The sequence below is a fragment of the Canis lupus genome, chromosome X (assembly GCF_011100685.1).
Source record: "Canis lupus familiaris isolate Mischka breed German Shepherd chromosome X, alternate assembly UU_Cfam_GSD_1.0, whole genome shotgun sequence".
NCBI lineage: Eukaryota > Metazoa > Chordata > Mammalia > Carnivora > Canidae > Canis > Canis lupus.
This window is the reverse complement of record NC_049260.1, coordinates 38,319,050-38,333,796: the sequence shown is the minus strand read 5'-3', so window position 1 is coordinate 38,333,796 and position 14,747 is coordinate 38,319,050. Positions and strand designations below refer to the sequence as shown.

The 14,747-nt window shown below is 35.9% G+C and overlaps 1 pseudogene; it reads right to left on the bottom strand.

Annotated features, from left to right (window-relative positions):
- Positions 1-5,362: 5,362 nt before the first annotated feature.
- Positions 5,363-6,019, bottom strand: LOC100683689 (annotated as a pseudogene).
- Between the last annotated feature and the right edge of the window lie 8,728 nt (positions 6,020-14,747).

Below are 14,747 nucleotides of genomic sequence, written 5' to 3'. Positions count from 1 at the left end.
GACTCGATCCTGGGTCTCCAGGATCAGGCCCTGGGCTGAAGGCGGCACTAAACTGCTGAGCCACCCGGGCTGCCCCAAAATTAACCATCTTAAGGAAAGAAATCAGTGATACTTAGCACATTCACAATACTGTACACCCACCACATCTTTTTAGTTCCAAAACATTTCATTACCCCCAAAGGAAACCCTATACTCATTAAACCATCACTTCTGGTTCCAGCCCCTGGGAACCACCAGTCTGTTTTCTGTCTCTGTGAATTTACCTATTCCAAATATTTCATGGAAGTGGAATCATACAGTATGTGACCTATTATGTCTGACTTCTTTCACTTAGTCCAATGTTTTTGAGGTTCACCCATGTTGCAGCACATATTAGAACTTTGTTCCTTTTCATGGCTGAGTAATAGCCCATTGTATAGATACACCACAATGTGTTTATCCAATCACCTTTTGTTGGATGCTTGTGTTGTTTCCACCTTTTGGCTATTGTGGATAGAGCTGCCATGAACATAGCCATGTATTTGAGCACTAGTTTTTAGTTCTTTTTTTTTTTTAAGAGAGAACACAAAAGTGAGAGGGGCAGAAGGTGAGGGAGAGAATCTCAAGCAGGCTCCACGCCTGGTGTGGAGCCCAATGCAGGGCTCAGTCCTGCAACCCTGAGATTATGACCTGAAGCAAAATCAAGATTCAGGCACTCAACCCACTGAGCCATCTAGGTGCCCCCCATTTTTGGTTCTTTTGTTTATATACCTAGGAGTAGAATTACTAGGCCATATGGTAATTCTGTTTAATTTTTTGGAGAACTGACAAACTTTTCCACAGCAGCTGAACCATTTTACATGCCTACCAGCAATGTATTAGGGTTACAATTTTTCTGCATCCCTAGTAACACTTGTTATTTTCCTTTTTTAAAATTATAGCCATCCTAGCTGGTGTGAACTGGTACCTCATTGTGGATTTTATTTGTATTTCCCTAGCGACTAAGACATCTTTTCATGAGCTTGTTACCATTTTTATGTCTTCTTTAGAGAAATATCTGATCAAATCCTTTGCCCATTTTAAAATTGGAAATGACATTGATTTTTGAACGTTAAACTTTGCATTATGGGAATAAACCTTATTAGGTCATGATGGATTATCTTTCTTATATATTGCTATATTCACTTTGCTAAAGTTTCATTTGAATTTTTCTTCTATGTTCATGAGGATGTTGATCTATAGTTTTCTCATATTTTGGTCTGATTTTGACTTCATGGTAATGCTGGCTCATAGAATGAGTTGGGAATATTCCTTCTTTTTCAATTTTGTAGATGAGGTTTTGTAGAACTGCTATTATTCCTCCTTCAAATGTTTGATAGATTTAACCAGTGCTGCTTTCAGTTTGCTTTATGGGAAGGTATTCTTTTTTTTAAAGGTTTATTTATTTATTTGAGAGAGAGAGAGAGAGAGAGAGAGCGCGCACACGCCAGTGTGGAGAGGTGCAGAGGGAGAGAATCTTCAAGTGGACTCCCCGCTGAGTGTGAAGTCTGACTCAGAGCTCAATCCCACAATCCTGACATCATGACCTGAGCTGAAATCAAGAGTCAGATGCTTAACTGACTGAGCCACCTGGGTGCTCCTATGGGCAGGTATTCTTAAACTACAGTCTCAATTTCTTTAGTAGATATAGGGCTATTCAGGTTATATATTTCTTATGTCATGAGCTTTGATAGTTTGTCTTTAAAAGAATTTTCCCATTTCATCTTGTTGAATTTATTGGCTTAAAGTTGCTCATGATATTCAGTGCTTATCCTTTAGCATCTGAAGAAGCTTTAGTGATGTCACCTCTCTCATTCCTGATACTGGTAATTATTCTTTTTTTTTTTTTCCTGATCGGTCTGGCTAGAGATTAATTAATTTTATTGATCTTTTTAAAGAAGCAGTTTGTTATTTCATTAATTTTCTCTCGTGTTCCTCTTTATTTTATTGTTTTCTGCTCTGATTATTATTATTTTTCTTCTACTTACTTTGGGTTTAATGTGCTCTTTTTCTAATTTTTTAGTGTGGAGGCTGAAGTCATTGATTTAAGCCTCTTTTTCTTTTCTAATGTAGGCTTTTAGTGCTATAAAATCCTTCTAAATACTGTTTTAATGGCATCACATAAATTTTGATACATTGTTCCATTTTCATTCCATTACTTTCTTATTTCTCTTTGATTTCTTCTTTGATCTACAGGTTATTTGAAAGTGTCTTATTTAGTTTTAAATATTTGGGGATTTTCCAAAGATCTTTCTAACAACCTAATTTAATTCCCCGTGGAGGATATACATGTATGACTTGTATCCTTTTAAATTAATTGAGACTAGTTTTATAGCTCACAATATGGTCTACCTTGGTAAAGTATCATGTGCACTTGGAAATAATGTGTGTTCTACACTTCTTTGGTGGAATATTCTATAAATGCAATTAGGTCAAGTTGTTAAAATCTATATCCTTACTGATTTTCTATCTACTGGTTATGAAAACTATTAAGAGAAAGATACTGAAATTTCTGCCTATAATTGTGAATTTGTTTATTTTTCCTTACAGTTCTATCAGTTCTTGCTTCATGTATTCCAAAATTGTAGCTATATAAGCATTTAGGACTGTTAAGTCCCCTTGATGAATTGACTCCTTTATCATTATGAAGTGAATTTCCTTATCCCTGGTAATATTCTTTGCTCTGAAATCTACATTGTCTGATAATAAAACCATTCCAACTTTCTTTTCATTTGGTGTTACTTACCATGGTATATTTTATTCTTTTATAATTTTTACCCTATATGTGTTTTAATACTCAAAGTATCTTTCTTACAGGCAGCATTTAGTTAGGTCTTTTTTAAATCAACTTGACAGTTACTTCCTTTTAATTGATGTATTTAGATTACTTATATTTGATGTAGTTATTGATAAGATCAAATTTAAATCAGTTGTCTTTCCATTTGTTTTCTATTTGTCTATTTTTTCTGTTTCCATTTTCTTTCTTATTTTAGATTAATAAAAAAAGTTTGATTCCATTTTATCTCATTTGTTGGGTTAGTAGCCATTGTCAGGGAGGAAAAATGTTTCTTTTATCCTCTTCTGTTTAAGACTTGGAGGCCTACAAATTAAAATAAAAATTTTAAAAAGATTAGTAAGAGAGAAAAACATTTAATTATACCCTCACACAAAGAAATGTGACTCAAGTTGTTGGTTAGAATTTTGAGCTCATTTACCATCTTAACTGTGGATGGGGAGGGGCACAGGGGCACTTTTGGGACAACAAATGACTTCTTAGAAGTAGGGGTGAGGAGAAAGAGAACGTGAAGAAAAACAAATGACTTTTTGGAACGATAAATAGGCCCTTAGGAGAATAGATAGGAGATATGATAGTTTTGTTATAATCTCTGTGTGGGTGTGGTACTGACTTCACTCCAAAAAGAAAAGATTAGAGTTGTTCCTGGGAGGGGATTTATAACAATTGAGTTCTTTTGGAAGGTTTTGTTTTTAGGCAAATAAGGGATTTCAGGAACTCAAATGCCCTTAACTCAAAGGAATTTTTTATGCTACAATGGCTTATTCTGGACTACTTTACTATAACTCAAATTTATTTTATTGGTTGGTTTAGGGTTTACAGTATACACTTACAACTTGGTACAGTCTACCTACCAGTGATGGTATAATACATATCATACCGTATTGGATGGTATAAAAATCTTAAAATAGTATACTTACATTTCTCCCCAACTAAGCTTTGAGCTATCATTATATACTTTACTTTTTACATATGTTATAAACTCTGTACCCTATTGCTATTTTTAACAATTATCTTTTAAAGAGCTTTAAATAACAAGAGAAAACCCATATATTTATACACACAGTTACCATTCTGCATGCTTTTCATTCTTTTGTGCAGATTCTTATTTCCATCTGGTATCATTTTTCTTCTGCCTGAAAGACTTCCTTTCACAGTTCTAGTGTGTGGGTCAGCTAGTGATGAATTATTTTGCTTTTGAAAAAAAATGTCTCAGAATGACTTTTTTTGGCCTTCATTTTTGAAAGATATTTTCACAGGGTATAAATGCCTAAGTTGAAAATTTTTTCTTGCTGTATTTTAAATGCATTACTCCCCTCACTTCTGTATTACTTTGTTCCACATGAGAAATCTGTCAACTTAATTTTTTCCCTTTTCATGTAATATATCTTTTTTTTTTAACTAATTTTAACATTTTTTATTTACCACTGGTTTTAAGAAATTTGTTTATGATGAGACTTGGGTTAGTTCTATTGTGCTTACAAGTTCATTGAACTTCTTCGATCTATAGACTTACATAGTTTCCATACAGTTTCAAAAATATTTTACCATGTTTTCTTCAAATGTTATTTTGGTTCCCATATCTCTCTCTTCTCCATTGGCAGCTCTCATTACATGTGTATTAAGCTTTATAAGTTGTCCCACAGCTCACTGATGGCTCTGTTCATCTTTTTAATGTGTTCTTCCCCTGTATGGTTCATTTTGGATACTCTCTTTCCAAAAATATTTTTTTTGTGATATCTAATCTGCCATTAATCATATCCATTATATCTTTTATCTCATGTATTGTAGATGATGTTGGATTTTGGTCTTTTTAGATCTTCCATGTCTCTCCTTAACATGTTAAATTTTTTCCTCTAGCTTCCTATACTTAAGGAGTATAGTTATAATAATGGTTTTAATGTACTTGTCTACTAATTCAATCATCTATGCAATTTCTGTGTCAGTTTCAGTTGATTGATTTTTCTTACCATTATGGGTAATATCTTCTTGCTTGCTAAGTTTTTATTAGATACCAAACATTTTGGCTTTCAACTTGTGGGTGCTGAATATATTTGCGTTCTTTTTTTTTTTTTTTTTTTTTGGATTTCTCAATGATTTTAATGCTCAGTTTTGATAAAATAAGTTTCCATCCAGTTCTTTTATGTAGAGCAAAATGTACTAGCTTCAAAACATATGCATTCTTCAGCTTTCTTGTATACTTTCTTGCCTATCTTTCAAAACTGAACACTGAGTATTTTTAACATAGGTAATGTGATGTTATATGTACGTTTTAATTGCATGTTTTAAGAATAACGTAAGTCCGTACTTTGGTAACTCCAGTAATGTATTTATAAAATGAAAATCTTTCTATCAAAGTAGACTTTCCACTGGGAAAAATAAAATAAAACAGGCAAATGGATCTACACAAAGTAAAAATTAACTTTGGTAGATTTCAATGCAGGACAGTCCATAACAAGCCCATTTGCCCTTATTCCCCCAGAGCCGCTACATCTTCTGAGTTAAGATTTTAAAAATATTTTTCATTGAGATTATGTTGACATTTGTTTCTCATTCCACATCATCTTCAGCCAAGCTCTGAACACTTACGATTTCCCTAATTGTTGGAAGCTTGGTCAGAAGCATCTGGAACATTGGTGGTGGAAGTTTGCTGTAACATTTGCAATAAGTGATGTGGCTGTCCACACACAGCAACTGCATTTGTCAGATGATCTACACCCTTCTCATATTCACCTTGAGCTAGCAACTTTTCAAGGAAGAATTTCTGAACAGCTTTGACATCTTTAAGGTCAGGTAACTTGGAAAGTCCAGCTCTCTCCTTAGTAAGCTTTTGTTTCTTTGTTCTCAAAGCCTGTTCTTAAGCTGGGGCCACTCCATCTCTGGTGGTGGAAGTAAATACAGTACCCGATGAAAAGAGCCCTGCAGGGATGCCTGAGTGGCTCAGTCGTTGAGCGCCACCCTTCGGCCCAGGGCATGATCCTGGAGTCCTGGGATCCAGTCCCACATTGGGCTCCCTGCATGGAGCCTGCTTCTCCCTCTGCCTGTGTCTCTGCCTCTCTCTGTGTCTCTCATGAATAAATAAATAAAATATTTTTTAAAAAGAGCTTTAAAAAAAAAAAAAGAAAACCTGTAGACACTTGCAGCAATGGTGCTGTTCTGGCCCAGCACCTTCTCTTGACTGAGAAGCAGGAGTGAGCTCAGTGGCATCAGGATCCACGTGAAGGAGCAGTAGGCTGCAAACCCTCAGAACAGGCCCCACTATTCCCACCTGATGCTTGCCATGAGAGATGCAGAAAGATCTATATTTGTGATCTTATAAACAGTCTTGAGCTTTGTTCTGAGGTTAAGTTATTGAGAAATGTTTTTATCCTTTCAAGTCATTCCTTTAAGCTTTGTTAGGACAAAAGCAACCCTTGGTTTAGGGCCAACTTTTTCACAGTACTGAGGCAAAAACACTTCTGAGTACTCTACCCAATTCCCCATCATTAATGAAGTTTTCTACCCTGACTGGTGGGAATAAGAATGTGGTAGGTGGAATTCTAAGATGCCTCCTAATAACCCATACTTTTATATGATCCTCTCCTCCATGAGTGTAGTCCCTCCCAGAATTAAGTTATATTATACTGCATAATTGATGTCAAGAAAGGCTGATTACTCTGGGTGAGTCTCACCTAATCAGATGAGCCTTAAAAAGGACTGAGTTTTTCCTCCTGACAAAAGAAATTTGATGCACAGGAGGGACTGAATATGGAGGAAATTCTCCCTTGCTGGTTTTGAAAATGGACAGGGCCACATGGTAATGACCTGAAATTAACCTCTAGGATGAGAGCAGCCCCTACTGACAGTGAAAAAAGGATATCTCAGTCCTAACAACTGCAAGGATCTAAATTCTCGCAACAACAAATGAATTTGGAAGTGGATTGCAGCCCCAGAGCCTCCAGAAAGAAAGCCAGCCCATTCCAACGTTCTAGCATCAGCCTGTGAGACCTTGAGCAGAGGACCCAGGTAGCCTACATTCAAACTTCAGAGTTCAAGAACTGTGAACTTATAAATGGGTATCCTTTTAAGCCTCTAAGTATATGGAAATCTGTTACGCAGCAGTTGAAAGAATATAAGGAACTATTCTTGGCCTGTGTGACCTCTGAGAATGTGTTTCATGTTACTCTTTTGGTTTATTCCTTTCCTGGCCTCAAATGTTTCTCCATGTGCATATGTTGGTCAATACTTGGTGGAAGACTGAAGTGGGATCTTCTACATATCTTTGGAGTTCTATTTTGTGTTTTCTCCTTTCTAATACTCTGTCTTGAGGACTCTAGTCTCCTTGACCCCTCTGAACTCCAAGCTTAGTCTACTTAATTCAGGCAGGCTGCTAAGTTCTGCCTGAGATCCTTCTTCTTGCACTTTTGAAATTTTCTCCAGGCTTAAACTGGGAAATAATAGAATCTGTCTCATTTGTTGTTGTTCAATTTTAGCTAGGCTCCAGGCTTAACATGGGGCTTGAACTCGTGACCCTGAGATCAAGAGTCTCATGCCCTGCTAACAGAGCCAGCCAGGTGCTCGGTCTCATTTGTTTTCTGTCTCTCAGAGGTCACTGCCCTTTGTTGGTTGATGTCTAGTGTCTTAAAAACTATTGTTTCATATATTTCATCTGTTTTATTTTGTTGTTTCAAGACAAAAGTAGAAAATCACTTTTTTAGTAGTGTTGCATATATATATATATATATATATATATATATATATATATATATATATATATATATATATTTAGTTAGTAGTGTTCTAATTTGTATTTTTAAAATAAGCATCCCGGGAGGCCTGGGTGGCTCAGCGGTTGAGCATCTGCCTTCGGCTCAGGGCATGAGGATCCAGTCCCACATCGGGCTCCCCACGGGGAGCCTGCTTCTCTCTCTGCCTGTGTCTCTGCCTTTCTGTATCTCATGAATAAATAGATAAATTCTTTAAAAAATTAAGCATCCTGCTTAATATTTTTCTCTTTGGTTCCACATACATCGTACTTCTTGCTATTTTTCAGTGTTTGCCATGATGCCTTACATATGTTAAGCACTCAATAAATGCTTGACTTGGTTTTTAAATTTGACTTTTAAAAACTTACCACTGATTTGCAGTAACCTTTCAGAGGTATTGTGGATAATATTACTTGATTTCACATTAGTTATCACAAGTATCATTGCATAACTACACCAAAACTGGTTATTACAATATATTGATATATACATGTAAATATATGCTCTACTGTCTTAGTCTGGCTTCCCCTAAGAGCAGATTCTAAGATTAAGGCTTGTGGGTAAGTAATTTATTTAGAAATACGATTTCAGAAAGCAGATGTGCATAAGAAGGAAATAGAAAAAGAGGAAAAGAACCAATCTAAGTACAAGTAAAGTTGACCACCATTGTAGAAAATTAGTGTCTAATGAAACTGGCATCTTTTGAAAAATGTGAAAAAATGAACTGTTCAGGGATCAAAGGGGAAATCATTTATCTATTGTCACCTGTTCTCCAGTGGTCAAGAGTGGGCCTATGTGTATTAAACTCTCATATTTTCTGGTTGTCCATGTGTGAATGCAGAGGAAGTTCCTACTGATAGAGTCAGGAAAGCATCAGGGAAGGAAATAGAACATGTATGACACTAACCATGGAGAGACAGTCTCCAGTTGCATCTGTGCAAAGCCAGCCCAAGTCTGAACACAACTGGTCATTGCAGCAGTGGCAGGAGTAAGCCGAGAAGCCAAGAGGTTTTTGGAATGGTATGGAGGGCTTGTCTAATACACATAAAATTCTGCAAGTTACTTAATGATATAATTTATTACTGGTTTCTAACAGTCTGAAATTGATATCCACACAATTTTGAGTAGCCTCAAGCTATAAAAACATTAAGAACCCCCAAGAGGTAATAAGGAGCCACTGAAAATAATGCACTCGAATCAGCAATAATATTCTTGGAATAATATTTTTTCGAGCTCTATTGAATATATAATTGACATATAGTGGAAGTTGAAAGTGTTAATTTGATACATTTATATATTACAAAATGATCACCACTATAGCATTAGCTAACACCTCCATCATATCACATAATTACCATTTATTTTTTATAGTTAGAACTTTTAAGATCTACTCTCCTGGCAACTTTCATGTATATAATATGCTATTGTTAACTATAATCACCATGCTGTACTTCAGATCCTTAGAACTTATTCATCTTATAACTGTAAGTTTGTGTCCTTTGACCAACATCTCCCCATTTCTCCCACCTCCTCTCCCCTCATAACCACTACTCTCTGCTTCTACGAGTTCATCTTTTAAAAATTCCACATATAAATGAGATCATATAGTATTTGTCTTTCTCTGTTTGACTCATTTCACCTAGGATAATGCCCTCAAGGTTTATCCATATTGTCACAAATGGCAGGATTCTTTCTCATAGCAAGTGATATTACATATATATATGTACATATATATATTTGTGTATATATATATATATCTCCATCCATTGATGGACACAGGTTATTTCTGCATCTTGGCTATTGTGAATAATGCCATATGTTGTGAATGATACTGTGAATGATGTTGTAATGAACATGAACATGCAGATATCTTTGAGATCTTGCTTTCATTTTAGAGTAATAATTTTTAAAATCATTACTGTTAGAGTTCTGTTTCTGGCCAAAATAAGTAACAGGGTCCAGATTTAACTTCCTGTCTAAAACAACTAAAAAAAGGCAAAATACACAAAACAATGTTTTTCGAGACACTGGGTTTTAGGCAATGAAAGAGTGATACATGAGAGACAGGAAACAAATGCAGTGACCCCCACCATTGTCTCACATTATTACCTTGAGAGAGTTTTGGGCCTATGGCCCAGGAAGAGGGAAACTAAGTAGAATATGGGAGACTTCTGGACTAGAGGAGATGGGGATGGGAGTCCAGAAATACCAACGGAGCTGGAATTTACATGACGGAATATTTGAGAGAAGAGAACTCTGCAGGTTTGGAACTTCAAAGATCTTCAAATTGCCCCTTGAGTATTCAACTGAGAACTGAGCAGTGCATATGTACAAGGAAACTATCCAAAGTTGGGGAAAGAACCATTTGAAAGGATTAGAGGAAACAGTACCTAGGGTTCACACAGAGCTGGTAACAGTACCTGTGCTCGATAACCTGACTGCAGCGTCTCACAATTCATGGAGTGTTGTTTTCAGAAGGTCTTGCCTCAGTAATGAGGAATAATTAACTCTAGATTAAACATGCTTCTGATTTCCCCTAACAATTTTTATAAGCAAGACCTAAAAGAATCAAACTTTTTCCAAATAATTTAGCTATGTCCCAGAAAAAAAGTTTAAGAGTATTTATAAGAGTACATAAATATCCAGCACCCATAAAGCTAATGTTTACCAGGTCTTGCATCCAATACTTTAAAGATATTGGTCCTTTATGATCTTGCTTGCATTATTTCTGATGAAAAATCTGCTGAAATACTTATTGTTCCTCTGTGCAAAATGTGACATTTTTCTGTGGCTTCTTTTAATATTTTCACTCTATGTCTGGTTTTGAGACATTTATGGTGTTTGGTATAGTTTTCTTCATATTTATTGTGTACAGGGTTGGTTTTTTTTTTTAGAGTCTTCCATCCATATGTTGTTTACATAAAACTTGCAATTCTTTAGGCCATTATTTCCTTATTTTTCTTCTGCCTTTGCTTCTATAATTACACATTAGAGTGCTTTAAGTTGTCCCGTCTCACCAATGTCCCATTAACTTTTTTCCCAATCTTTTTATTCTCTGTATTTCATTTCAGATAAATTCTATTGCTCTCTTCAAGTTCACTAATCTTTTCTTCCGCAAGGTGTAATTTGTCATTAATCCCATTTATTACATTTTTCTTCTCACCTCACACATGATAGTTTTTATCAGTAGAAGTTTCAGTTTCATCCTCCATGTCTCTCAACTTCTTGATCATATGGAAAACAGTTCTAATAGCTGTTTGATTGTCCTTGTCTGCTAATTATAACATGTGTGTTGGTCTGAATCAGTTTCTATTAATTTCTTTGTTTCTTCACTGTGAATCAATGTTTCCTTTTCTTTGGATGCCTGCTAATTTTTTATTGGATGCAAGACCTTGTGAATTTTAACTTTATGGATGCTGGATATTTGTGTATTCTTATAAATATTCTTTAGCTTTTGCTCAAAAAAGTACTTATACACAAATGTGTATAGCAGCATTATTCACAATAGCCAAAACCTGAAAACAGCCCAAATATCCATTAACAGATGAATGGATAAACAAATTGTAGTATGAACATATAGTAGGATATTATTTGACCATAAAAAGGAATGAAATACAGGTACCTGCTACAAAGTGGGTGAACCTTGAAAATATTATGCTAAGTAAAGAACGCAAAGACAAAAGGTCACATGTTGTAGGATGCCATTTATATGAAATATCTAGAACAGATAAATCTATGGAGACAGCAGAGTGGGCTGGAGGGAGGGAGGCATGAGGAGTAGTTGCTTAGTGGATACAGGGTTTTTTTTCTGGGATGATGAAAATATTCCAGAACTAGGTAGAGGTGGTTGGGTAAACAATGTGAATGTGTTAAATGCTACTGAATTTTGCACTTTAAAATTATTAATATTATGTGAATTTCACCTCAATAAAAATATATCACTTGATCATGGACGAGAAACCAATGGATTAAAAGTATGAATTCTCCCAAATTGATATACAGATATAATGCAATTTCTATCAAAATTTCAGTAAGAATTTTTGTAGATACAATATTATTCTAAAGTTTATATGGAAATGGAAAGGAACTAGAATAGCTATAACAATTTTGAGAAAGAATGAAGTGGGAAGAGTCTATGTGATTTAAATATTCAGTACATAGCTACAATCATCAAGAATGTTTGGCATTGGTGGGAGAATAGACACATAGATCAATGGAAGAGAATAGGGAACCCCGAAATAGACCCATATAATTGTAACCAACTGATCTTTGGACAAAGGTACTAAAGCAACTAAGTGGAGGAACAATAGACTTTTAGCAAATGGTGCTGAAATAATTGAACATCCATATGCAAAAGACAAAAACAAAAAAACCAAAAAAATAAAAATGAAAAAAAGCTTTGACTTCATCCTCACACTTTATACTAATATCACTTCATAATGGACCATAGAAATGTAAAATGTAAAGTGATAAAACTTTTAGGAAAAAAAAACCAAACAGGATAAGATATTCAGGATAAGGAGTAAGTGAAGAGTTCTTCAGCTTGATATCAAAAGTGTGATCCATTAAAAAAAAGATAAATTGGACTTCATCAAATTTAAACATCTGTGCTGCAAAAGACTCTGTTGAGAGGATGGAAAGACAAGCTACAGACCAAGAGAAAATCTTTGCAAACTATATATCTAACACAGTACTAGTATCTAGAGGGGCACCTGGGTGGCTCAGTTAAGCATCCAACTCTTGGTTTTGGCTCAGGTCATGATCTCAGGGTCATGGGATTGAAGTCCTGCATCGGGCTCCCTGCTGAGCATGGAGGCTGCTTGGGATTCTTTCCCCCAGCCGTCTAAAGTAAATAAATCTTTAAGAGAAAGTACTGATATATAAATATATAAAGAAATCATAACAGTAGACAAACTATCCACAACAAAATGGACAAGACACATGAACAGAGATTTCACTAGTGAGGATATGGAGATGAAATATCAGTACATGAAAAGACATTTGACATCATTTAGCCATTGAGGAAATGCAAAGTCACAGTGCACTATCACTACACATCAGAGTGTCTAGAAAGAGTGACAACAACAAATCTTGGCTGGATGTGGAGAAGCTGGATCACTCATACATTGCTGGAGGAATATAAAATGGTTTGGCCACTCTACTCTGTAAAACAGCTTGGCAGTTTCTTAAAATCTGAGCATATAGCTACAATATAACAGAAATTTCACTCCTGGGCATTTATTCCAGAGAAATAAAGACATATATTAGCACAGAAACCAAAAACAGTCTCTCAAATAAATAAATCTTAAAAAGTGGGTTGGGGGAGCTTTTTGTGGCTTGGTTGAGTGTCTGACTCTCAGTTTTGGCTTGGGTCAGGATCTCAGGGTTGCCCCACATTGAGTTCCATGCTTGGCGGGGAGTCTGCTAGAGATTGGATCTCTCTCCCTCTGCCCCTCCCTGCACACTCTTCTGTCTGTCTCTCTCAAATCTTTTTTAAAAAAATCCTACATATGGATATTTATAGCAGCTTCCTTCATAATAGTCTCAAACTGGAAACAACCTATTGTCCTTTGATGAGCTAATTGTTAAACTATAATATAATACCTCAGTACTGTGGAATACTACCCAGCAATAAAAATAAACAAACTATTGACATATGCAACAACTTGGACCTGTGTAGAGATAATTATATCGTGTGAAAGAAGCCAGTCCCAGAAGGTTATAGACCATATTATTCTGTTTATATAACATTCTTGAAATGAAAAATATTACAGAAATGAAGAACAGATCGGAGGTTGCCAGGGGGTAAAGGGGCGAGTGGGGAGGGTGAAAAGAGGAGAAATGGGTATGGCTACAAAAGGGCACCATGAGAAATCCTTGCGATGGTGAAAATGTTCTGTATCTTGATTTTTATCAATGTCAATATCCTGGTTGTGACACAGTACTGTAGTTTTTAGGATGTTACTATCAGTGGAACTGGGTAAGAGATACAGGGGATTTCTCTATTATTTCTTACAAATGCATCTGAATCTACTATTATATAAAAATTAAAGGTTTAACTTGAAAGCTTGGGTTTTTTTTTTTTAAGATTTATTTGAGAGAGACAGAGACAGTGGGAGGAGGGGCAGAGGGAGAGAGAGAATCTCAAGCTGACTCCATGCTCAGCAAAGAAAAAGATATTTAAAGGAAAAGAAACTACGTATCAATGTTCCTCATAAATATAGATGTAAAATTTCTTTTTTTAAAAAAAAGATTTTATTTATTCATGAGAGACACACAGAGGGAGAAGCAGACTCTTTGTGGGGAGCCCAATGCAGGACTTGATCCCAGGACCCCGGATCATGACCTGAGCCAAAGGTAGACACTCAACCATTGAGCCACCCAGGCGTCCCTAGTTGTAAAATTTCTTAACAATTTTTGGAAAATTAAATCCAATAATCTATACAAATAATACATCATGACCAAGTAAGATTTAGCTCAAGAGTGTAAAGTTTAATACTCACAAATCGTTAATATGCTGATAAAGAAAAATCAGGGATACCTGGGTGGCTCAGTGGTTGAGCGTCTGCCTTCGGGTCAGCACGTGATCCTGGGATCCGGGATTGAGTCCGGAGTCGGGCTCCTTGCTTCTCCCTCTGGCTGTCTCTCTGCCTCTCTCTCTCTGTGTATCTCATGAATAAATAAATAAAATCTGTAAAAGAAATCAGATGATCATTTCAATGGATTTAGAAAAAAAATCTTGACAAAATGTAACATCTCCTCCTGATTTAAAACTCCTAGCAAAGTAGGAATAGAAGGGGACTTCTTCAACATAATAAAAAGCACCTACAAAAAATCTACAACTAACATCATACTTAAAGTTGAAAAACTGAATGCATTTCCTCTAACATCAGGAAAAGACTAGAATGTTCACCCTCACTGTTACAAGTTTTCTTTTCCTTCGGTGCCCGTGGTTCGTGGTCACACTGCTTCAAAGAATGAAGAGGTAGACCAGACAAAGAGTAGTGGGCAGCAAAACTCCCAAAGAGAGAGGGGACCCAAGAGGGTTGCCACTGGAATTTTTAAGTGTAGGGTTCTTATGGGCCTGTTGGGCTGTTTTAATCCCATTATCCCTCCCTGCACCTGTCACGTAATCAGGTATTTGTCATCTACCTATCATGTGGGAAAGGGTGGCATAAAATCCATTTAAG